At 44.2% G+C, this 24147-nt stretch overlaps 1 protein-coding gene and 1 pseudogene across 1 annotated transcript in view; one reads left to right on the plus strand and one right to left on the minus strand.

Moving 5' to 3' along the window:
- The window catches only part of LOC101048742 (uncharacterized), a 264023-nt gene that overhangs the window by 15257 nt on the left and 224619 nt on the right, over positions 1-24147 (minus strand).
- LOC120362742 (interferon-induced transmembrane protein 3 pseudogene) lies at positions 22441-22874 on the plus strand (annotated as a pseudogene).

Genomic DNA, 24147 nt, shown 5'->3' on the forward strand with positions numbered 1-24147 from the left:
GTCGGTCCCACCCCTCCACCCCCAACAACAACGAAAACAAAAACAATAATTGGAAACCCTCTGGGTGGAGGCCTTCAAACCAAGCACAGCTGAACCCGGACGGTCCGGCTCCGTGGGGGAGGGGCTTCCGCCATTACTGAGACTCTCCACCGCTATGGAGGCAGGCTGCCGTTGCCAAGGCAACCCGCCGTTGCCGAGGCAACCTGCCACAACAGACAGAGTCCGCCATAACAGAGGCGGGGCCACCACTGCCCAGACAGTTCTAACTACGCCCATATAAAAAGGACTACAGGGAAGAGCTCAGGGCAGCTGGGCGGAGCCCACAGCAGCTCAGCAAAGCCCCTGCGGGCAGGCAGTGGCTAGGCGTGCTGCTAGCTGGGCGGGTCAGACCTGAAAGAAAAATCAAAAAAGGCAGTAGTGCAAGGGAAACTCATAAAGCTCCAACTCCCTGGGACAGAGACAGACAACAGGTGGATAAACCCACAAAAATGGGAAGAAACCAGCACAAAAAGGATGAAAACTCCCGAAACCAGAACACCTCTCCTCCTAAAAGGGATCACAACTCCTCACCAGCAAGGGAACCAGACCGGACGGAGAAGGAGGGTGATGAAATGACAGAATCAGACTTCAGAAGGTGCGTAGTAAGAAACTGCAGTGAGCTAAAAGAACATGTTCTAACCGAACGCAAAGAAAAGAGGAAACTTGAAAAAAGATTGGACGAACTGCTGACGAGAATGGACAGCATAGAGAGGAGTATAAGTGAATTGATGGAGCTGAAAAACGCAACGCGAGAACTTCGTGAAGCATGCACAAGCTTCAACAGCCGAATTGACCAAGCAGAAGAAAGGGTATCAGAGGTCGAAGATCAACTCAATGAAATAAAAAGAGAAGGCAAGAACAGAGAAAAAAGCGCAAAAAGGAAAGAACAAAATCTTCAAGAAATGTGTGACTATGTGAAAAGACCTAATCTACGTCTGATAGGTGTACCTGAATGTGATGAAGAGAATGAATCCAAGCTGGAAAATACTCTTCAGGATATTATCCAGGAAAACTTCCCCAACCTAGCAAGGCAGACCAATATTCAAATCCAGGAAATACAGAGAATACCACAAAGATATTCCTCAAGAAGAGCAACCCCAAGGCACATAATCGTCAGATTCACCAGGGTTGAAATGAAAGAGAAAATGCTAAGGGCAGCCAGAGAGAAAGGTCGGGTTACCCACAAAGGGAAGCCCATTAGACTCACAGCAGATCTCTCAGCAGAAACCCTACAAGCCAGAAGAGATTGGGGGCCAATATTCAACATCCTTAAAGAAAAGAACTTTCAACCCAGAATCTCCTATCCAGCCAAACTAAGCTTCATAAGTGAAGGAAAAATAAAATCCTTTGTGAACAAGCAAGCCCTCAGAGATTTCATCACCACCAAACCTGCCCTACAAGAACTCCTGAAAGAGGCTCTACACATATAAAGGAACAACCAGTACCAGCCACTCCAAAAACACACCAAATGGTAAAAGAGCATCAACACATTCAAGAATCTGCATCAACTAACCAACAAAACAGCCAGGTAGCATCAAAATGACAGTATCAAATTCACACATAACAATACTATCCCTAAATGTCAATGGACTAAATGCCCCAATCAAAAGACACAGACTGGCAAATTGGATAAAAAGCCAAAACCCATCAGTGTGCTGTATCCAGGAAACACATCTTACACGCAAGGATACACAAAGGCTCAAAATAAAGGGATGGAGGAAGATCTACCAAGCAAATGGAGAGCAAAAAAAGGCAGGAGTTGCAATTCTCATCTCTGATAAAATAGACTTTAAAGCAACAAAGATCAAAAGAGACAAAGAAGGACATTACATAATGGTAAAAGGATCACTGCAACAAGAAGAGCTAACGATCCTAAATATATACGCACCCAATACAGGAGCACCCAGATACATAAGGCAAGTTCTTAATGACTTACAAAGAGACTTAGACTCCCACACAATAATAGTGGGAGACTTTAACACCCCATTGTCACTATTAGACAGATCAACCAGACAGAAAATCAACAAGGATATCCAGGACCTGAACTCAGACCTGGAACAAGCAAACCTAATAGACATTTACAGAACTCTCCACCCCAAATCCACAGAATATACATTCTTCTCAGCACCACATCACACCTACTCTAAAATTGACCACATAATTGGCAATAAATCACTCCTCAGCAAATGCAAAAGAACAGAAATCATAACAAACAGTCTCTCAGATCACAGTGCAATCGAGTTAGAACTCAGAATGCAGAAACTAACTCAGAACCCCGCAGCTTCATGGAAACTGAACAACGGACTCTTGAATGTTGACTGGATAAACAATGAAATGAAGGCAGAAATAAAGATGTTCTTCGAAACCAATGAGAATGAAGACACAACATACAAGAATCTCTGGGACACATTTAAAGCAGTCTCTAGAGGAAAATATATAGCAATGAGTGCCCACATGAGAAGAAAGGAGAGATCGAAAATTGACACCCTATCATCAAAATTGAAAGAGCTAGAGGAGCAAGATCAAAAAAAACTCAAAACCTAGCAGAAGACAGGAAATAACTAAGATCAGAGCAGAACTGAAGGAAATAGAGACACAAAAAACTCTTCAAAAAATCAATAAATCCAGGAGCTGGTTTTTTGAAAAGATCAACAAAATAGACAGACCACTAGCCAGATTAATAAAAAAGAAAAGAGAGAATAACCAAATTGATGCAATAAAAAACGATAAAGGGGATATCACCACAGATTCCACAGAAATCCAAACCATCATCAGAGATTATTACAAACAACTCTATGCACATAAACTAGTAAACCTGGAAGAAATGAATAAATTCCTGGACACCTGCATCCTCCCAAGCCTAAACCTGGAAGAAGCCGAAACCCTGAATAGACCGATAACATGGTCTGAAGTCGAGGCAGCAATAAAGAGCCTACCACCCCCCAAAAAAAGCCCAGGTCCAGATGGGTTCACAGCTGAATTCTACCAGACATACAAAGAGGAGCTGATACCATTCCTTCTGAAACTATTCCAGACAATCCAAAAAGAGGGAATCCTTCCCAAATCATTTTACAAGACAAACATCATCCTGATACCAAAACCCGGCAGAGACTCAACAAGAAAAGAAAATTTCAGGCCAATATCCATGATGAACATAGATGCAAAAATCTTCAATAAAATACTGGCAAACCGATTGCAACAGCCTATCAAAAAGCTCATCCACCATGATCAAGTAGGATTCATCCCGGGGATGCAAGTCATTTATGGACATACGCAAGTCCATAAACGTAATTCACCACATAAACAGAACCAAAGACAAAAACCACATGATTATCTCAATTGATGCAGAGAAGGCTTTTGACAAAATTCAACAACCCTTTATGCTAAAAACCCTCAATAAACTAGGTATCGACGGAACGTATCTCAAAACAATAAAAGCTATTTACGACAAACCAACAGCCAATATCATACTGAATGGGCAAAAACTGGAAGCATTCCCTTTGAAATCTGGCACAAGACAAGGATGCCCTCTCTCACCACTCCTATTCAATATAGTACTGGAAGTTCTAGCCAGAGCAATCAGGCAAGAAAAAGAAATAAAGGGTATCCAAATTGGAAAGGAGGAAAATCAAATTGTCTCTATTTGCAGATGACATGATTGTATATCTGGAAGACCCCATCATCTCAGCCCAAAATCTCCTGAAACTGATAAACAACTTCAGCAAAGTCTCAGGATACAAAATCAACGTGCAAAAATCACAAGCATTCCTATACACCAGTAATAGACTTAAAGAGAGCCAAATTAAGAACGAACTGCCATTCACAATTGCTACAAAGAGAATAAAATATCTAGGAACACAACTAACAAGGAACGTAAAGGACCTCTTCAAGGAGAACTACAAGCCATTGCTCAACGAAATAAGAGAGGATACAAACAGATGGAGAAACATTCCATGTTCATGGTTAGGAAGAATCAACATCGTGAAAATGGCCATACTTCCCAAAGTAATTTACAGATTCAATGCTATTCCCATCAAGCTACCAACGACCTTCTTCACAGAACTGGAAAAAAACACCTTAAACTCAGGCCGGGCGCGGTGGCTCAAGCTTGTAATCCCAGCACTTTGGGAGGCCGAGGTGGGTGGATCACGAGGTCGAGAGATCGAGACCATCCTGGTCAACATGGTGAAACCCCGTCTCTACTAAAAATACAAAACATTAGCTGGGCATGGTGGCGCATGCCTGTGATCCCAGCGACTCAGGAGGCTGAGGCAGGAGAATTGCCTGAACCCAGGAGGCGGAGGTTGCGGTGAGCCGAGATCGCGCCATTGCACTCCAGCCTGGGTAACAAGACTGAAACTCCGTCTCAAAAAAAAAAAAAAAAACACCTTAAACTTCATATGGAACCAAAAGAGAGCCCGCATAGCCAAGTCAATTCTAAGCAAAAAGAACAAAGCAAGAGGCATCATACTACCGGACTTCAAACTATACTACAAGGCTACAGTAACCAAAACAGCATGGTACTGGTACCAAAACAGAGATATAGACCAATGGAACAGAACAGAGGCCTCACAGGAAATACAACATACCCACAACCATCTGATCTTCGACAAACCTGACAAAAACAAGCAATGGGGAAAGGACTCCCTGTTTAATAAATGGTGTTGGGAAAACTGGCTAGCCATGTGCAGAAAGCAGAAACAGGACCCCTTCCTGACACCTTACACCAAAATTAACTCCAGATGGATTAAAGACTTAAACATCAGACCTAATACCATAAAAACCTTAGAAGAAAATCTAGGCAAAACCATTCAGGACATAGGTGTAGGCAAGAACTTCATGACCAAAACGCCAAAAGCAATGGCAACAAAAGCCAAAATAGACAAATGGGACCTAATCAAACTCCACAGCTTCCGCACGGCAAAAGAAACAGTCAGTAGAGTGAATCGGCAACCAACAGAATGGGAAAAAATTTTTGCAGCCTACCCATCTGACAAGGGGCTGATATCCAGAATTTACAGAGAACTAAAGCAGATCTACAAGAAAAAAACAAACAAGCCCATTCAAAAATGGGCGAAGGATATGAACAGATACTTTACAAAAGAAGACATACAGGAGGCCAACAAACATATGAAAAAATGCTCATCATCACTGGTCATCAGAGAAATGCAAATCAAAACCACATTGAGATACCATCTCACACCAGTTAGAATGGCGATCATTAAAAAATCGGGAAACAACAGATGCTGGAGAGGATGTGGAGAAATAGGAACACTTTTACACTGTTGGTGGGAATGTAAATTAATTCAACCATTGTGGAAGACAGTGTGGCGATTCCTCAAGGACCTAAAAATAGAAATCCCATTTGACCCAGCAATCCCATTACTGGGTATATATCCAAAGGATTATAAATCATTCTACTACAAGGACACGTGCACACAAATGTTCATTGCAGCACTGTTTACAATAGCAAAGACCTGGAACCAACCCAAATGCCCAACGATGATAGACTGGATAGGGAAAATGTGGTACATATACACCATGGAATATTACGCAGCCATCAAAAACGATGAGTTCGCGTCCCTTGTAGGGACAAGGATGAACCTGGAAACCATCATTCTCAGCAAACTGACACAAGAGCAGAAAATCAAACACCGTATATTCTCACTCATAGGCAGGTGTTGAACAATGAGAACATATGGACACAGGGAGGGGAGCACTACACACTGGGGTCCGTTGGGGGGAAATGGGGGAGGGGTGGGGGGTGGGGAGGTGGGAAGAGATAGCATGGGGAGAAATGACAGATATAGGTGAGGGGACGGAAGGCAGCAAACCACACTGCTATGTGTGTACCTATGCAACAATCTTGCATGTTCATCACATGTACCCCAAAACCTAAAATGCAATAAAATAAAATAAAATAAAAGAAAAGAAAGAAAAAAAAAAACTTTCCAGTTACCCAAACCGCTTCATTTAGCCTATCTGTCTGCTTTACAGGACCCCCAATAATCAGCACCACCTCTTTGCTTAACAATCAGGGTTTTGTGTTGGCAGACATACCCCTTGCATGACTATTCACCCCTGGACCCATTGTAATAACACAGCTCCCACTTCTCTTTAACTCACCCGCATCTGCGAAGTGGAATCATCTTTTTCTTAACACTACTATTTGCAAAAGGCCTTTAGACAGTCGCCCCCGTTACTTAAACCACACCTCAGAAAGTCTCTGTTGCTATAATTTTCTGTCTAATTGTGCTCAAATTCACTGTACTCATTTACTTTTACATGCCCTGCTTTTGTTTAAGTTGCCAGTTTACATTTTTCCTCCAGGCAACTACAGCTAGTATTTCATGGTTTTACCCTCAAGCTGCCAACCTTAACTCTCTCTTAGAGTGAATAGATAACCTTCAGTGGCAGGGAAGTCTCCAATTGTTGACCCCAATTGTTATTTTCTTTTCTCTTATACTCACTTTTTTTTATTGTTCGTTTTTCTTTTTATATATTCACTTTTTTTTTTTTTTTTTTTTTTGAGACGGAGTTTCGCTCTTGTTACCCAGGCTGGAGTGCAATGGCGCGATCTCGGCTCACCGCAACCTCCGCCTCCTGGGTTCAGGCAATTCTCCTGCCTCAGCCTCCTGAGTAGCTGGGATTACAGGCACGCGCCACCATGCCCAGCTAATGTTTTGTATTTTTAGTAGAGACCGGGTTTCACCCTGTTGACCAGGATGGTCTCGATCTCTTGATCTCGTGATCCGCCCGCCTAGGTCTCCCAAAGTGCTGGGATTACAGGCTTGAGCCACGGCGCCCGGCCCCTGATCTCGATCTCTTGACCTCCTGATCCACCCGCCTCAGCCTCCCAAAGTACTGGGAAAACAGGCATGAGCCACCACGCCCAGTCTGATCTGATCTACTTTTTGAGACTTCCAAAATCACAAGCTATGCCTCACTCTATACAGCTTTCACAATCTTCAATCTTTAGCATCCTCTTGGCTTCGTCCACATCTGTTATCTGCCCCACATCTTACTCAACTCTATTCGCTCTTTATTGAGACTCCCACTGTGACTACTGCACATGATCCCAATTTTAATCCAGCCTCTCATCTAATACCAAACACAAATGCAAAACCCGCACCACATGACTGTATCTCCCTGACTCACATTGCTGTCTCCTCTTTTCCCCCACATCTCTCTTTTTCCTATCCGAGACTGATCACACATGGGTTATTAATGGCAGTTCTTCAAAACCTAACCAGTCCTCTCCAGGACAGGCTGGCTGTGCTGTTGTCTCCCACACTTCTATCATTGAAGTTGCCATCCTTCCCCTGTCTACTATTTCTCAACAAGCTGAACGGATAGCACTCACATGTGCCCTCACCCTGGCAAAAGGGCTAAAAGTCAACATCTTCATGAGTCCAAATATGCTTTCCACATCTTCCATCACCACACTGTCATCTGGGCAGAAAGGTGCTTTCTCACTACACAGTGATCTTCCATTATCAATGCTTCTTTAATAAGAACTCTCCTGGGCCGGGCGCGGTGGCTCAAGCCTGTAATCCCAGCACTTTGGGAGGCCGAGGCGGGTGGATCACGAGGTCAAGAGATCGAGACCATCCTGGTCAACATGGTGAAAGCCCGTCTCTACTAAAAATACAAAAAATTAGCTGGGCGTGGTGGCGCGTGCCTGTAATCCCAGCTACTCAGGAGGCTGAGGCAGGAGAATTGCCTGAACCCAGGAGGCGGAGGTTGCGGTGAGCCGAGATCGCGCCATTGCACTCCAGCCTGGGTAACAAGAGCGAAACTCCATCTCAAAAAAAAAAAAAAAAAAAAAAGACCTCTCCTTAAAGCTGCCCTTCTCCCAGCCAAGGCCGGAGTTGTCCACTTTCAAGGACACCAAAAAACTTTAGATCCCATTGCCCAAGGAAATGCTTATGCCAATGAGACAGCCAAGAAGGCAGCCTACGCACCAATATCCCCCACCAGCGGACAATATTTTTCTTTTTCCTCAATTACTCCTACTTACTCTCCTTCTGAATCCTTAACCGACCAGTTGCTCCCCACTCAAGATAGTTGGTTTTTCGATCAAGGAAAATTCCCTCTTCCTGCCTTGCAAGCCCAGTCTAACCTCTCTGCCTTTCACAACCACTTTCATTTGGGATATAAGCCTTTGGCCCGTTTCTTAGAACCTCTTATCTCCTTCCCTTCGTGGAAATCCATCCATAAAACAATTACATCTCAGTGCTCCATCTGCCACTCTACCAACCCCCAGGGACTTCTAAGACCTCCCTCCCTTTCCCGTTCACCAAGCCCGGGGATTTACCCACATGTAATACGGCAAATTGACTTTATTCATAAGCCTTGTGTCCGAAAATTCAAATATCTTCTTGTACGGGTGGATATCTTTACAGAGTGTATTGAAGCCTTCCCTTCTGGAACAAAAAAGGCCACTGCTGTTATTTCTTGTCTGTTAAATGATATCATTCCCCTATTTGGCCTGCTGACTTCCATATAATTTGACAACGGTCCCATTTTCATTAGCCAAATCACCCAAGCAGTCTCTGCAGGCCCTTAGCATTCAAAGGAATCTCCATGCCCCTTAGCACCCTCAGTCATCAGGAAAAGTAGAAAAAGCTAATCGCCTCCTAAAAACAAATCTTATCAAACTCACCCTTCAATTAAAGAAGAACTGGGTATCCCTTTTATCTACTGCTCTTCTCTGAATTCATGTCACTCGTCAGGAACCCACAAGATACAGCCCCTTTGAGCTCTTTTTTTTTTCTGAGATGGAGTCTTGCTCTGTCACCAGGCTGGAGTGCAGTGGCGCAATCTCGGCTCACTGCAACCTCTGCCTCCTGGGTTCAAGCAATTCTTCCGCCTCAGCCTCCTGAGTAGCTGGGACCACAGGTGCACGCCACCATACCCGGCTAATTTTTGTATTTTTAGTAGAGACAGGGTTTCACCATGTTGGCCAGGATGGTCTCAATCTCTTGACCTCGTGATCCGCCCACCTTGGCCTCCCAAAGTGCTGGGATTACAGGCGTCAGCCACCGTGCCCGGCCTCCCTTTGAACTCTTACATGGCTATACCTTTTTGCTTGGGCCTAACCTTCTCCCAGACACTAGCCCTCCTGGAGACTATCTTCCCATTTCACAACAAAATAGGCAGGAAATTCATCAAGCTGCTAACCTCCTCCCCACTCCACATACACGGCCTTATGAGGACACCCTAACTGGATGATAAGTGCTGCTCAAGGATCTAACCTTTCCAGCTCTACAGCCTCAGTGGAAGGGCCCCTACCTGGTTATCTACACTACTCCATCTGCTGTCCATCCACAAAACCCTCCCCACTGGGTTCACCGGTCCAGGATTAAATTGTGCCCATCAGACAACCAGCCTAGCCCATCTATCTCCTCTTGAAAGCGCAAGTACTCTCTCCTACTTCTCTTAAGCCTACTCAAATTCCTGAAGAGTAGACACAAGCCACACACCAGTTTAGTTTATATTTCAACATCAACAGGAATCCTCATCTTAATTTGCAGCAGGACTCTACACGGTCACCCCTAAAGCTTGGTCTGTACCTCACAAGCTCTCTATTTCTGTTGCTTTCTGTCTAACTATACTTCTAATCACCCTTCTCATCTACATTTAAATGCCCTAGGCCTGCTGGCCTTGCTGGTTTACTATTTTCCTCGAGAGCATTTTGGCTGACATCTCCTGATTCTACCCACAAACACTCACCCTTGACTCCTTCCTTGAATGGATAGATGACCTTATGTAGCAAGGGACACTCCAATTCTTTTACCCTAATGAAGTTCTCTTCCTTACTCTTCTACTCACTCTTATTCTCAGTCCCATTCTGTAACTCCCTATCCCTTCCTAATTATCTTCAACATACCATCAATCCAACCCATTTCCTCCTCACTAATTCCAACCCGTTGTTGGCGAATAATTGCTGGCTCTTCATCTCTCTTTGCTCTTCCTCTTATACCACTATTCCTGCCCTGTAGCTGACTGGGCTACCTCTTCCATCTCCCTATACCTCTGCATCTCTTTTAACAGTCCCCATCTCTACCCTCCCGTGGAGCCTCTCTCTTTCTTAGACAAGTTTAGGAAAAACTCCTCAGACATTTCATACCAACAAGCTGCTATACTTGTCCTCAACTATCTACGGCAACTCTTACCTCATATGAACTCCACTCCGTCCGTATTAGGAACCCTTACTACAGAGACAACTATCCCCACTCTTGCTCCTCTATGCATTTCCCGTCAACGAACCAATGTAATTCCCTTGTGTCACTTTCCCCCTTCCAAGTGCTCCGTTACTCTCCATCTCCAAGGCCCTGGCGCACACGTGAATATGCCTGCAGGAGCATACTCACTTCACTTCACTGACAAACCCTTTATCACTAATAACCTCAAAAATGTTAACAGTCATTACCGTCTAGGTCAGCACCTTCCTTGTCTCTCACTCCATCCTTGGATACTGTCTCCTTGTTCCTCAGATTTTCCTCTTAGACACTTTTGATGCTTACTCATACATGGCCCTACAAATGTTAATAGCAGACTATTTGTTGATACGACGTGCTTCCACATACAACATGAAAATCAGACCACTTCCACTACACAATTCCCCCATCAATCTCCCTTTCAACCTCTAAAGGCTGCTGTCCCTACTGGATCTTTAAGACTTTGGGTATCTGACTCCCCTTTCAAAGCTCCCTCCCACCTTTTCACCTACATTTTCAATTCTGCCTTGCCCCAGGCCTCTTCTTATGTGGATCCTCCACCTATATGTGTTTACCTACTAACTGGACAGGCACCTGTGCCTTAGTCTTCCTTATTCCTAAAATGCAATTTGCCAATGGTAATAAACAACTGCATGTCCTCCTAATGACACCCACTAGACAAAAAAGAGTCATTCAGCTAATTCCATTACTCCTGGGAACAGGGTTTGCAACCTCCTTTGTGGGCCTCGGAACTGGCATAGTGGGGGTCACCCCCTCTGTCACAACATTCTGTAGTCTGTATATTGATTTCTCTGCTAGCATTACTGACATATATAATACTTTATCTGTCCTTCAGGCTCAAATTAATTCTTTAGCTGCAACTGTCCTCCAGAATCTTCATGGCCTCGACTTACTTCAGAAATGAAAGGACTCTATATTTCTAAATGAGGAATGCTGCTTTTACTTAAATCAGTCTGGCTTAGTTTATGACAATATCAGAAGGCTCAACGACAGAGCCCAGAAATTTACTAACCCGGCAAATAACTATGCCAAACCCACCTGGCTGTTTTCTTGCTGGCTTTCTCTGATCCTTACTCCGTTAATAACCATCTTCCTTCACCTCCTATTCAAACCTTGCATTTTCCACTTAGTCTCTCAATTCCTACAAAACCATATGCAGGCCATAATGAATCACTCTATATGGCAATTTTTTTTTTTTCTTTTTTTTTTTTTGAGACGGAGTTTTGCTCTTGTTACCCAGGCTGGAGTGCAATGGCGCGATCTCGGCTCAGCGCAACCTCCGCCTCCTGGGTTCAGGCAATTCTCCTGCCTCAGCCTCCTGAGTAGCTGGGATTACAGGCATGCGCCACCATGCCCAGCTAATTTTTTGTATTTTTAGTAGAGACGGGGTTTCACCATGTTGACCAGGATGGTCTCGATCTCTTGACCTCGTGATCCACCCGCCTCGGCCTCCCAAAGTGCTGGGATTACAGGCTTGCGCCACCGTGCCCGGCGGCAAATGCTACTTTTAACAACCCCACAATATCAACCCCTGTCCCAGGACCTCTCAGCAGCTTAAGACAAGACGCCTTACCAATCCTCCCGCCTCATTTGCCTGTCTAGTCTCCAGTCCTATTTCATAGCCTTCACTCTTCTAGGATCAACCACAAGCACCAGTTCACCACTCATGAATTCCAGGCAGCTAGGTGCGCGGCTCACGGCTGTAATCCTAGCACTTTGGGAGGCCGAGGTGGATGGATCACCTGAGGTCAGAATTCAAGACTAGCCTGGCCATCATGGTGAAACCCCATCTTTTTAAAAATAAAAATAAAAATAAAATAATAATCCCAGGCAACACCTGGCTAAGGTCAAGATGCAGTTTAATACCTCTCCAGAACCCACACATATCCCTTTCAATCCAAGTCTTCTAGGATCAACTCCCCATAATAGTAGTTTGACCTAGTCTCAAGAATCTTCCCTATCCCTGAATTGAAAAGCCTCTGGCAAAAAAATCCTAAGATGTAATGGGGTGGCAGCCATCAGACACTTGCCCATGGTGTCCCCAGGCCCAAACTTATGAAGATAAACTGCAGTACACACATACAGAGCCTGTACCCCGTATTTGGCAGCCAAACCAACATCCAGGTCACCACAAAGTATACCAGTGGCTACTAGAGGGCTTGGGACACTTTTACTTTTGCCAGCCTCAGCTCAACTCAGGAGATAAAGAGTAATTATACTTATCTCTCTTGTATAGGGTCGGCAATCAGAACTATTGAACTCCTCCATTCAGAACACCACTTAAACTTATGGGAAAAGGGTAATATAATAGATTACTGGCTTGACGACATGCAGTCTTATTCATATGATTGAAAATGGGGACGAAAAGCACTGGTTGACTGGACACTATTCCAACCTTGACCCAAGGCTTCATCATTTTCCCCATTAAAGCAATTACATTTAAAGGCTATTTTTAGAAAATTCACCCTATTAGGAAAATTTCAAGCTCAAAAATATGCCAATTGGCACCTTGTTAAATACAGAAAATGGTGCCCTAAGCCAAAGACTTAAACTAAATACTTACTAAACTACAAAAATCAAAGACTTTTATTTTAGCTGTCCGCACAGCCCTCTGTCATGCTTAAAGAAGCCTTGAGAAACATCACCCCTACTCCCCTCTCTTTTTAAACTTTTTCTTTATACATATATAAGAAGATAGGACTGTCAGGCCTCCATGTCCAAGCCTGGCCATTATATCCTCGGTGACCTGCACATACACCTCCAAATGGTCTCCAAGAGCCAGAAAGTCTGAAGTAACCGGATGGCCATAAAGAAAAGTGAAACGAGTTCTTGCCTCAACTGATTGCTCTCCCCCTACAGTGTCTGACCATTGTTCCTACTCAGCCCTGCAAAATTTCCCCCCAGACATCAGGTTTCTCAAGATCCCCACTGCTGTTTGTAATTTACCACACCTTCCCCTCTGCTAGCAACAGATAATCCCCACCCTTATGACTACGCCAGTTGGTAATAGACAACCCCCACCCCTGTGACCTTGCATCCCGTGTCGCTCTTCCCCTCCCTAAAATAGATTACCATGTTTTGTTTTTTTTTTTTAAGATGGGGTTTCACCATGACGGCCAGGCTGGTCTTGAACTCCTGACCTCAGGTGATCCAACCACCCCAGCCTCCCAAAATGCTAGGATTACAGGCCTGAGCCACCGCGCCCAGCTCAGATTACCATCTTTGACCATTTGCACCAAGCTATAAAATCAGTCCCCTTTCCTACTCCCCTTGCCTAACTCCTATCTTGGACTTGGCCCGCTTGCACCCAAGCGCTAAATAAAACTTCGTGGGCGACATGAAGCCTGCCTGGGGGTTTCTTTACCGAGCAACGCGCTTAACAACCGCAACTCCTCCTATCACTACTCAGGCCCAGCCAACATCGCAACACTCCTGGAGTTTGTGGCAGGAGCTTTCTTTTTTTTTTTTTTTTTTTTTTTTTTTTTTTTTTTTGAGACGGAGTTTCGCCCTTGTTACCCAGGCTGGAGTGCAATGGCGCGATCTCGGCTCACCGCAACCTCCGCCTCCTGGGTTCAGGCAATTCTCCTGCCTCAGCCTCCTAAGTAGCTGGGATTACAGGCACGTGCCACCACGCCCAGATACTTTTTTTTGCACTTTTAGTAGAGACGGGGTTTCACCATGTTGACCAGGATGGTCTCGATCTCTTGACCTTGTGATCCACCCGCCTCGGCCTCCCAAAGTGCTGGGATTACAGGCGTGAGCCACCGTGCCCGGCTCTTTTAAGTTTCTATCAAGATGTCCATCTTCCACTTTCAGGGCTTCAGGGAAAGGTCATTTTAATGATCAGTGATGCCAGTTCAGGAGGGTGGGACAAAATTGGAAGTGTTAGTTTGGAGAGTCATAGCCAGATACTGGAGAAATAAGAATTGAGAACCCACAGGGGTCAGTATAATTTTCCATTTCAACATACGATTTTCATCTACAATTACCCACTTTTGATTCTTGTTTGCAGAATTTGTCTGGTTTCATTATATTTGGCTGGATAATTTATATTAGTGCAGCAAAAATGATAATTAACTACTTAGGCCTTTTTAAGTTTGCTTTGCTAGACTGTTTCATAAAGAATCTCAAATTAGGCCGGGCGCTGTGGCTAAAGCTGTAATCCCAGCATTTTGGGAGACTGAGGTGCGCAGATCATGAGGTCAGTAGTTTGAGACCGGCCTGATGAACACGGTGAAACCCCGTCTCTACCAAAAATACAAAAATTAGCCGGTTGGCACACACTTGTAATCCTACCTACTCAGAAGACTGAGGCAAGAAAATCCCTTGAACCTGGGAGGCAGAGGTTGCGGTGAGCTGAGACCGTCCCATTGCACTCCAGCCTGGCTGACAGAGCAAGACATCATCTCAAAAAAAAAAAAAAACAAAACCCACAAATTAGAGTTTTTAAGACTCAAGACTTGGAAGCTGAGCCAAGAACTTGCTACCAGATGTTGCCCTCTGTAGATTTGGGTGGATTCAAGATCCTCCAAATATTCTAAGTTTCTTGAGTGTATTAGTTAATTCACACATTGCTATAAGAAAATACCCAGGACTGGGTGATTTATAATGAAAAGAGGCTAAACTGACTCACAGTTCCAACTACTGAAGAGGCCTCAGGAAACTTAAAATCACAGCAAAAGGCACCTCTTTACAGGGCAGCAGGAGACAGAATCACTGCTGAGCAAAGAGGGAAGACCCTTATAAAACCACCATATCTTGTGAGAACTCACCACCGGGAGAACAGTATGGGGGAAACTGCCTTCATGATTCAATTATCTCCACCTGGTCCCACCCTTGACACGTGGGGAGTACTATAATTCTAGGTGCGATTGGGGTGGCAGCACAGAGCTAAAGCATATCATCAGGCCTGCCAGAAAATCCCCTTCCTAACTTACACGTAAGAATGGTTACCCTACAAGTCAGGTACCAGGCCAGTTTTCCAAGAGGCATTTCTAAGCATTGGCTCTATAAACTCAACCTTAGTTCATTAAAACTGGTCATCATTTTCAAATATGACATTCTAGTCAAAGCCTTGTTTCCAATTATGTTCTGTTACAAGGAGAACAGATTCTTTTCGAACTTAGACAAATGCTCGCACTGCTGTGAAAGAAGAATATTCAGGCCAGCCATGGTGGCTCACACCTGTAATCTCAGGACTTTAGGAGTCTAAGGCAGGAGGATCACCTGAGGTCAGGAGTTCGAGACCAGCCTGGCCAACATGGTAAAACCTGTCTCTACTAAAAATGTAAAAATTAGCTGTGTGTGGTGGTATGTGTGTGTAATCCCAGCTACCCAGGAGGCTGAGGGAGGAGAATTGCCTCAACCCAGGAAGCAGAGGTTGCAGTGAGCCAAGATTGCACCACTGCACTCCAGCCTGGGTGACAGAGCAAGCCCCTGTCTCAAAAAATATATATTCAATAGGAGTTCCAAATTTTGGAGGGATCAGGCAAAAAGGAAAAATAAATGTTTGCTTTCTGTTCATAAAAGTATAATCTACCAAATGTCATGAGTGTAGATAATTCAAGAGACTTGAGAGAATGGAAAGGATTTACTTATATCTGGAAAATAGGACATTAAATACCACTAATGTTCCAAACAAAACCATAATTATCTTTGGTCAGGTCATTACATCTATGAAACTCATTTTTGTTCTGATGGATCTTGTGTTAGTCATTTCATGAACCCATTTTTTGAGAATTTTTGCATGTATGTTCATCAGGGACATTGGTCTGGAGTTTTTGTTTATACTTACTATTAAAACATCTTTGAGGCCGGGCGCGGTGGCTCAAGCCTGTAATCCCAGCACTTTGGGAGGCCGAGGCGGGTGGATCACAAGGTCAAGAGATCGAGACCATCCTGGTCAACATGGTGAAACCCCGTCTCTACTAAAAATACAAAAAATTAGCTGGGCATGGTGGCGTGTGCCTGTAATCCCAGCTACTCAGGAGGCTGAGGCGGGAGAATTGCCTGAACCCAGGAGGCGGAGGTTGCGGTGAGCCGGGATCGCGCCATTGCACTCCAGCTTGGGTAACAAGAGCGAAACTCCGTCTCAAAAAAAAAAAAAAATCTTTGAAAAATTTAGTAATATTTAGCACTGACAGCATATTTAAAAATATTTTTATATTTTGTAAAATATTAATCAGCTATACGAAAATCCCATGTACTTCAGAAAATTATTCTAAAGAAACTATGTATTAAATTACATATCCGGCTTTAACAGTAAAATAACTCATTAATGTGCATAAGAATGCATGCAACAAAAATGATCATAAATTATAATAGAAGACTGAGGGGGAAACCATGGAGCTTCCTAAGAGTGTTTACCACTTTTGTGTATATTTGAAAACAGCCACTACGAAACATAAAGTATCCCCTTGTATCAGTATTTTATGTGTAAGAAAAATTTGCAAGAGCAGGATAAAACTTTATGTACCCAAACAAGAACATGTACATTTTAATTAGGAGTTAGGTCAGCTATATAACTGATTTAATCAATTAAGCTGTTTAAGTTATATTCAAACCTTATCACTCAAGTATTTTACTATGTGTGTTACCTATGTGCTTGATATTATTTGCAGCCACTACATCAATATGGCACAAATAGGATGGTGTGCTACTGACAATTCTGCACATCTCCATGTTCAGTGACAAAATATTGGCAATTTGAAATTGGCCATGGTGAGATTCCTAGTATCAAGGGAATGGCAAACACCGTAAACTCGGCTGCATTTCTATTATTAAAATTTTACAATTAGAAAAGTGGTGAAAAATGTTAATATACGCTGATGAAACATAAAAGTATATACTAAAGGAAGCCATTATGTTGTACAACAAGATTAAAAAAAAATTAGAGGCCGGGCACGGTGGCTCAAGCCTGTAATCCCAGCACTTTGGGAGGCCGAGGCAGGTGGATCACGAGGTCAAGAGATCGAGACCATCCTGGTCAACATGGTGAAACCCCCTCGCTACTAAAAATACAAAAAATTAGCTGGGCATGGTGGCGGTGCCTGTAATCCCAGCTACTCAGGAGGCTGAGGTAGGAGAATTGCCTGAACCCAGGAGGCGGAGGTTGCGGCGAGCCGAGATCGCGCCATTGCACTCCGGCCTGGGTAACAAGAGTGAAACTCCGTCTCAAAAAAAAAAAAAAAAAAAAAAAAATTAGAAAATATGTTTAGTATGCAAAAGCAAAAATGTCATTCATGTTACCGAATGAAAAAAATTCCAACATGTATTTGTTGTTCCACTGTCTATTTTTACTGACAGAAAAGGAACCGAAACTCGTAATATATGAGACAGGTGAAATAGGCAATTCACTGAAAATACACAAGCGGCAAATTTAAAAGCAAAAAAATTGGTTAGCCAGGCATCGTGGCTCACGCCTGTAATCCCAGCACTTTGTGAGACTGAGGCAGACAAATCATGAGGTCAGGGTATCAAGACCATCCTGACCAACATGATGAAGCCCTGTCTCTACTAAAAATACAAAAATTAGCTGAGCATGGTGGTGTGCACCTGAAGTCCCAGTTACTCAGGAGACTGAGGCAGGAGAATGGGTTCAGCTTGAACCCAAGAGGGGGAGGTTGCAATTGGCCAAGATCACACCACTGCACTCAAACCTGGTGACAGAGCATGACTCTCCCACAAAAAAAAAAAAAAAAAAAAAAAAAAAAAAGATCTTCCACCAACATGGCTAGATGGCCAAATAGGAACAGCTCCGGTGTACAGTTCCCAGCGAGAGTGATGCAGAAGGCGAGTAATCTCTGAATTTCCAACTGAGGTACCACGTTCCCAGGTTCATCTCAATGAGACTGGTTGGAAAGAGAATGAAACTAAGTTGGAAAACATTCTTCAGAATATTATCCAGGAGAACTTTCCCAATCCATCAAGGCAGGCCAACATGCAAATCCAGGAAATACAGAGAATACCACAAAGATATTCCTCAAGAAGAGTAACCCCAAGGCACATAATTGTCAGATTCACCAAGGTTGAAATGAAGGAACAAATGCTAAGGGCAGCCAGAGAGAAAGGTCAATTTACCCACAAAGGGAATCCCTTAAGACTCACAGCGGATCTCTTGGCAGAAACCCTACATGACAGAAGAGACTGGGGCCAATATTCAACATTCTTAAAGAAAAGAACTTTCAACCCAGGATTTCATATCTAGCCAAACTAAGCTTCATAAGTGAAAGAGAAATAAAATCCTTTACAGACAAGCAATTGCTGAGAGATTTCGTCCCCACCAGACCTTCCTTACAAGAGCTCCTGAAGGAATCATTAAAAATGGAAAGTAACAACACAACCAGTACCAGACATTGCAAAAACATACCAAATGGTAAAGACCATCAACACAATGAAGAAACTGCATCAACTAATGGGCAAAACAACCAGTTAGTATCAAAATGGCAGAATCAAATTCACGCATAACAGTATTAACCTTAAATATAAATAGGCTAAATGCCCGAAACAAAGGACACAGACTGGCAAATTGGATAGAGTCAACACCCACTGATATGCTGTATTCAGGAGACCCATCTCATGTGCAGACACACATAGGCTCAATATAAAGGGATGGAGAAAGATTTACCAAGTGGACAGAGAGCAAAAAAAAAAAAAAAAAAAAAAGTAGGGGTTGTAATCGTAGTCTCGGATAAAACAGACTTTAAGCTAACAAAGATGAAGAGACAAAGAAGGGAAGAAGGGCATTACATAATGGTAAAGGGATCAATGCAACAAGAAGAACTAACTGTTTTAAATATGTATGCACCCAATTCAGGAGCACCCAGATACATAAAGCAAGTTCTTTTTTTTTTTTTTTTTTGAGACAGAGTTTCGCTCTTGTTAACCAGGCTGGAGTGTAATGGCGCGATCTCGGCTCACCGCAACCTCCGCCTCCTGGATTCAGGCAATTCTCCTGCCTCAGCCTCCCGAGTAGCTGGGATTACAGGCACACACCACCATGCCCAGCTAATTTTTTGTATTTTTAGTAGAGACGGGGTTTCACCATGTTGACCAGGATGGTCTCGATCTCTTGACCTCGTGATCCACCCGCCTCGGCCTCCCAAAGTGCTGGGATTACAGGCTTGAGCCACCGTGCCCGGCCCATACAGCAAGTTCTTAATGACCTATAAAGAGACTTATACTCCCACAAAGTAATAGTGGGAGACTTTAACACTCCACTGTCAATATTAGACAGATTAACAAGACAGAAAAATAACAAGGATATCCAGGACTAGAACTCAGATCTGGTCCAAGTGGACCTAATAGACATCTACAGAACTCTCCACCCCAAATCCACAGAATATACATTCTTCTCAGCACCACATCACACTTGCTCTAAAATTGACTATATAATTGGAAGTAAATTGCTCCTCAGCAAATGCAAAAGAAAGGAAATCATAACAGTCTCTCAAACCACAGTGCAAATTAGAACTCGGGATTAAGGAACTCACTCAGGGCCGGGCGCGGTGGCCCACGCCTGTAATCCCAGCACTTTGGGAGGCCAAGGTGGGTGGATCACAAGGTCAAGAGATCGAGACCATCCTGGTCAACATGGTGAAACCCCATCTCTACTAAAAATACAAAACATTAGCTGGGCATGGTGTCGCATGCCTGTAATCCCAGGTACTCAGGAGGCTGAGGCAGGAGAATTGCTGAACCCAGGAGGCAGAGGTTGCGGTGAGCCGAGATCGCACCATTGCACTCCGGCCTGGGTAACAAGAGCGAGACTCCCTCTCAAAAAAAAAAAAAAAAAAAGAAACTCACTCAAAACTGCACAATTACATGGAGACTGAACAACCTGCTCCTGAATGACTACTGGATAAATAATGAAATGAAGGCAGAAATAAAGCTGTTCTTTGAAACCAATGAGAACAAAAACAAGACATACCAGAACCTCTGAGACACATTTAAAGCAGTGCCTAGAGGGAGATTTATATCACCAAATGCCTGCATGACAAGCAAGGAAAGATTTAAAATTGACACCCTATGGTCACAAAGGAACTAGAGGAGCGGCAGGGCATGGTGGCTCACTCCTATAATTCCAGCACTTTGGGAGGCTGAGGCGGGTGGATCATGGGGTCAGGAGATTGAGACAATCCTAGCCTTGGTGAAACCCCTTCACTACTAAAACACAAAAACTTAGCTGGGTGTGATGGTGCATGCCTGTAGTCCCAGCTACTCAGGAGGCTGAGGCAGGGGAATCACTTGAATCCGGAAGACAGAGGCTGCAGTGAGCTAAGATCGTGCTGCTGCACTCCAACCTGGCAAAAAGATCAAGACTCTGTCTCCAAAAAAAAAAAAAAAAAAAAAAAAGAACTAGAGGTTCAAGATCAAACAAGTTCAAATGCTACCAGAAGACAAGAAATAACTAAGATCAGAGCAGAACTGAAGGAGATAGAGGTACAAAAAACGCTTAAAAAAAAAAAAAAAATTGGCCGGGCGCGGTGGCTCAAGCCTGTAATCCCAGCACTTTGGGAGGCCGAGGCGGGTGGATCACGAGGTCGAGAGATCGAGACCATTCTGGTCAACATGGTGAAACCTCGTCTCTACTAAAAATACAAAAAAATCAGCTGGGCATGGTGGCGCGTGCCCAGAATCCCAGCTACTGAGGAGGCTGAGGCAGGAGAATTGCCTGAACCCAGCAGGCGGAGGTTGCGGTGAGCCGAGATCGTGCCATTGCACTCCAGCCTGGGTAACAAGAGCGAACCTCCGTCTCAAAAAAAAAAAAAAAAAAAAAAAAAGAAGAAGAAGACAAATTATCTCTGTTTGCAGATGACATGATTGTATATTTAGAAGACCACACTGTCTCAGCCCCAAATCTGCTTAAGATGATAAGCAAATTCAGCAAAGTGTCAGGATGCAAAATCAATGTGCAAACATCACAAGCATTCCTATGTACCAATAACAGACGAACAGAGAGCCAAATTATGAGCGAACTCCCATTCACAACTGCTACAAAGAGAATAAAATACCTAGGAATACAATTAACAAGGGATGTGAAGGGCCTCTTCAGGAGAACGACAAACCATTGCTCAAGGAAATGAGAGAGGACACAAAGAGATGGAAAAATATTCCATGCTCATGGTTAGGAAGAATCAGTATCGTGAAAATGGCCGTACTGCCCAAAATAATTTATAGATTCAATGCTATCCCCATTAAGCTACCATTGACCTTCTTCACAGAACTGGAAAAAACCATCTTAAACTTCAAATGGAATAAAAAAAAAGCCCACATAGCCAACACAATCCTAAGCAAAAAAAACAAACCAAAAAAAAAACAAACCAAAAAAACAAAGCTGGAGGCATTACAATACTTGACTTCAAACTATACTACAGGGCTACAGTAATTAAAACAGCATGGTACTGGTACCCGAAACAGAGATATAGACCAATGGAACAGAACAGAGGCCTCGGAAGTAATGCCACACATCTACAACCTTCTGGTTTTTGACAAACCTGACAAAAAGAAGCAATGGGAAAAGGATTTCCTGTTTAATAAACGGTGTTGGAAAGACTGGCTACCCATGTGTAGAAAGCTGAAACTGGACCCCTTCCTTATGCCTTTTACAAAAATTAACTCCTTACTTCTCTGGCTGTGTCGATGAATTAAAAAATAATAATAAAATAAAAATAACTCCAGATGGATTAAAGATTTAAGACCTAACACCATAAAAACTCTAGAAGAAAAGGCCGGGTGCAGTGGCTCATGCCTGTAATCCCAGCACTTTGGGAGGCCGAGGCGGGTGGATCACAAGGTCAACAGATCGAGACCATCCTGGTCAACATGGTGAAACCCTGTCTCTACTAAAAAGACAAAAAAAAATTAGCTGGGCATGGTGGCACGCACCTGTAATCCCAGCTACTCAGGAGGCTGAGGCAGGAGAATTGCCTGAACCCAGGAGGTGGAGGTTGCGGTGAGCCGAGATGCGCCATTGCACTCCAGCATGGGTAACAAGAGCGAAACTCCATCTCAAAAAAAAAAAAACAACCTCTAGAAGAAAACCTAAGCAATACCATTCAGGACATAGGCATAGGCAAGGACTTCATGACTAAAACACTAGAAGCGCCACTAAGAAGCATCCCAGCAACCCCACCACGGCCGGTCTTCCCTGGACACTATGAACCACACTGTCCAAACCTTCTTCACTCCCGCCAACACCCACTATCCCCCGAACTATGAGATATTGAAGGAGGAGCATGAGGTGGCTGCGCTGGGGGTGCCCCACAACCCTGCACCCCCAACATCCACCGTGATCCACATCCGAAGCAAGACTTCCGTGCCTGACCACGTCGTCTGGTCCCTGTTCAACACCATCTTCATGAACTCCTGCTGCCTGGGCTTCATAGCCTACGCCTACTCCGTGAAGTCTAGGGACAGGAAGATGGTTGGCGACCTGACCGGGGCCCAGGCCTACGCCTCCACTGCCAAGTGCCTGAACATCTGGGCCCGGATTCTGGGCATCATCATGATCATTCTGATGATCATCATCCCAATCCTGATTCTGCAAGCCTATCAGTAGATCCAGAGGAATCACCCGGGCCAGGGGCTCTGCCCGTGACCTGTCTGTCTCCCTGGTACTCCAGCTTCCATCCCTCGCCCTGCCCCCAGCCCACCCTGTGTCAACCCTTTACCCTCACACACTTTTCTGCAGTGGCATTCAATAAAGCGCACGTGCTCCTGGAAAACAAAAAACAAAAACAAAAACAAAACACTAAAAGCAATGACAACAAAAGCCAAAATAGGTAAATGGGATCTAATGCAACTTAAGAGCTTTTGCACAGCAAAAGACACAATCATTACAGTCAATCAGCAACCAACAGAATGGGGAAAAATTTTTGCAATCTACACATCTGACAAAGGTCTAATATCCAGAATCTACAAAGAACTTAAACAAATTTACAAGAAAAAAACAACTTCATCAAAAAGTGGGCAAAGTATATGAACAGACGCTTCTCAAAAGAAGACATTTATGCAGCCAACAAACATATGAAAAAATGCTCATCATCACTGGTCATTAGAAAAACGCAAATCAAAACCACATTCAGCCCAAGGTGTGGTGCAGGCTGGAGTGCGCGGAGGCATGCAGGGTGGAGGAGCCCTGGGACTCTGCTGTGGCAGCTATGCCTACAAATGCATAGTTTGGGGCTGGAGGCTGGGCGAGGCACAGTGGCAGCCCAGGAATTGGATGAAGCTCCTGAAAACCCACCAGGTGCAGAAGAAACGCTCAGCAGACTCCAGCTACACCCATGGATATCCCAGAAGCTGGGCTGCTTGGGGCCACAGGGGTCAGGGCAACAGGACCTGGTGCCTGGAGGCCAGAAAGCCCATAGAGGCGGGCCGATGGCTCCAGAGCTCTCTTCAGACTCACCAACTAGGTGCCCACCTCCTTGGAACCCAAGCCCCGCAGAGGCAGCCAGGCCTGGCCAGCCCCAGCACCTTTATACCTACAAAGTCCCCGTGGCCCCAGCTATTCCCAATGCTGGCAAGCTGCTACTTTCAGGGGGCTCTATGGCATCAGATTCCTCTCATTTGGCTTGTTGACAGAACTAAGTTCCACGTGGTTGCAGGCCTGAGGTGTGTTTCCTTGCTGTGAGATGTGTGCTTCCCTTAGCTCCTAGGGGCCCCTCTCCAGTACTGGATAGCCCGTATTTCCCCCTTCCATCTCTCTGACTCCTTTGTCCTTGCATCTTTCTCCTTGTAGCTGGGAAAGGTTGGACCCTGTGATTAGATTATGCCCATCTGAAGTGTCTTGAAACACTAATCGCATCTGCAAAGTCCCATTGGCTGTGTAAAGTAACGTATCTACAGGTAGGGATTAGGGCAT

Source organism: Saimiri boliviensis, chromosome 14 (assembly GCF_048565385.1).
Source record: "Saimiri boliviensis isolate mSaiBol1 chromosome 14, mSaiBol1.pri, whole genome shotgun sequence".
In the NCBI taxonomy this organism is placed as follows: domain Eukaryota; kingdom Metazoa; phylum Chordata; class Mammalia; order Primates; family Cebidae; genus Saimiri; species Saimiri boliviensis.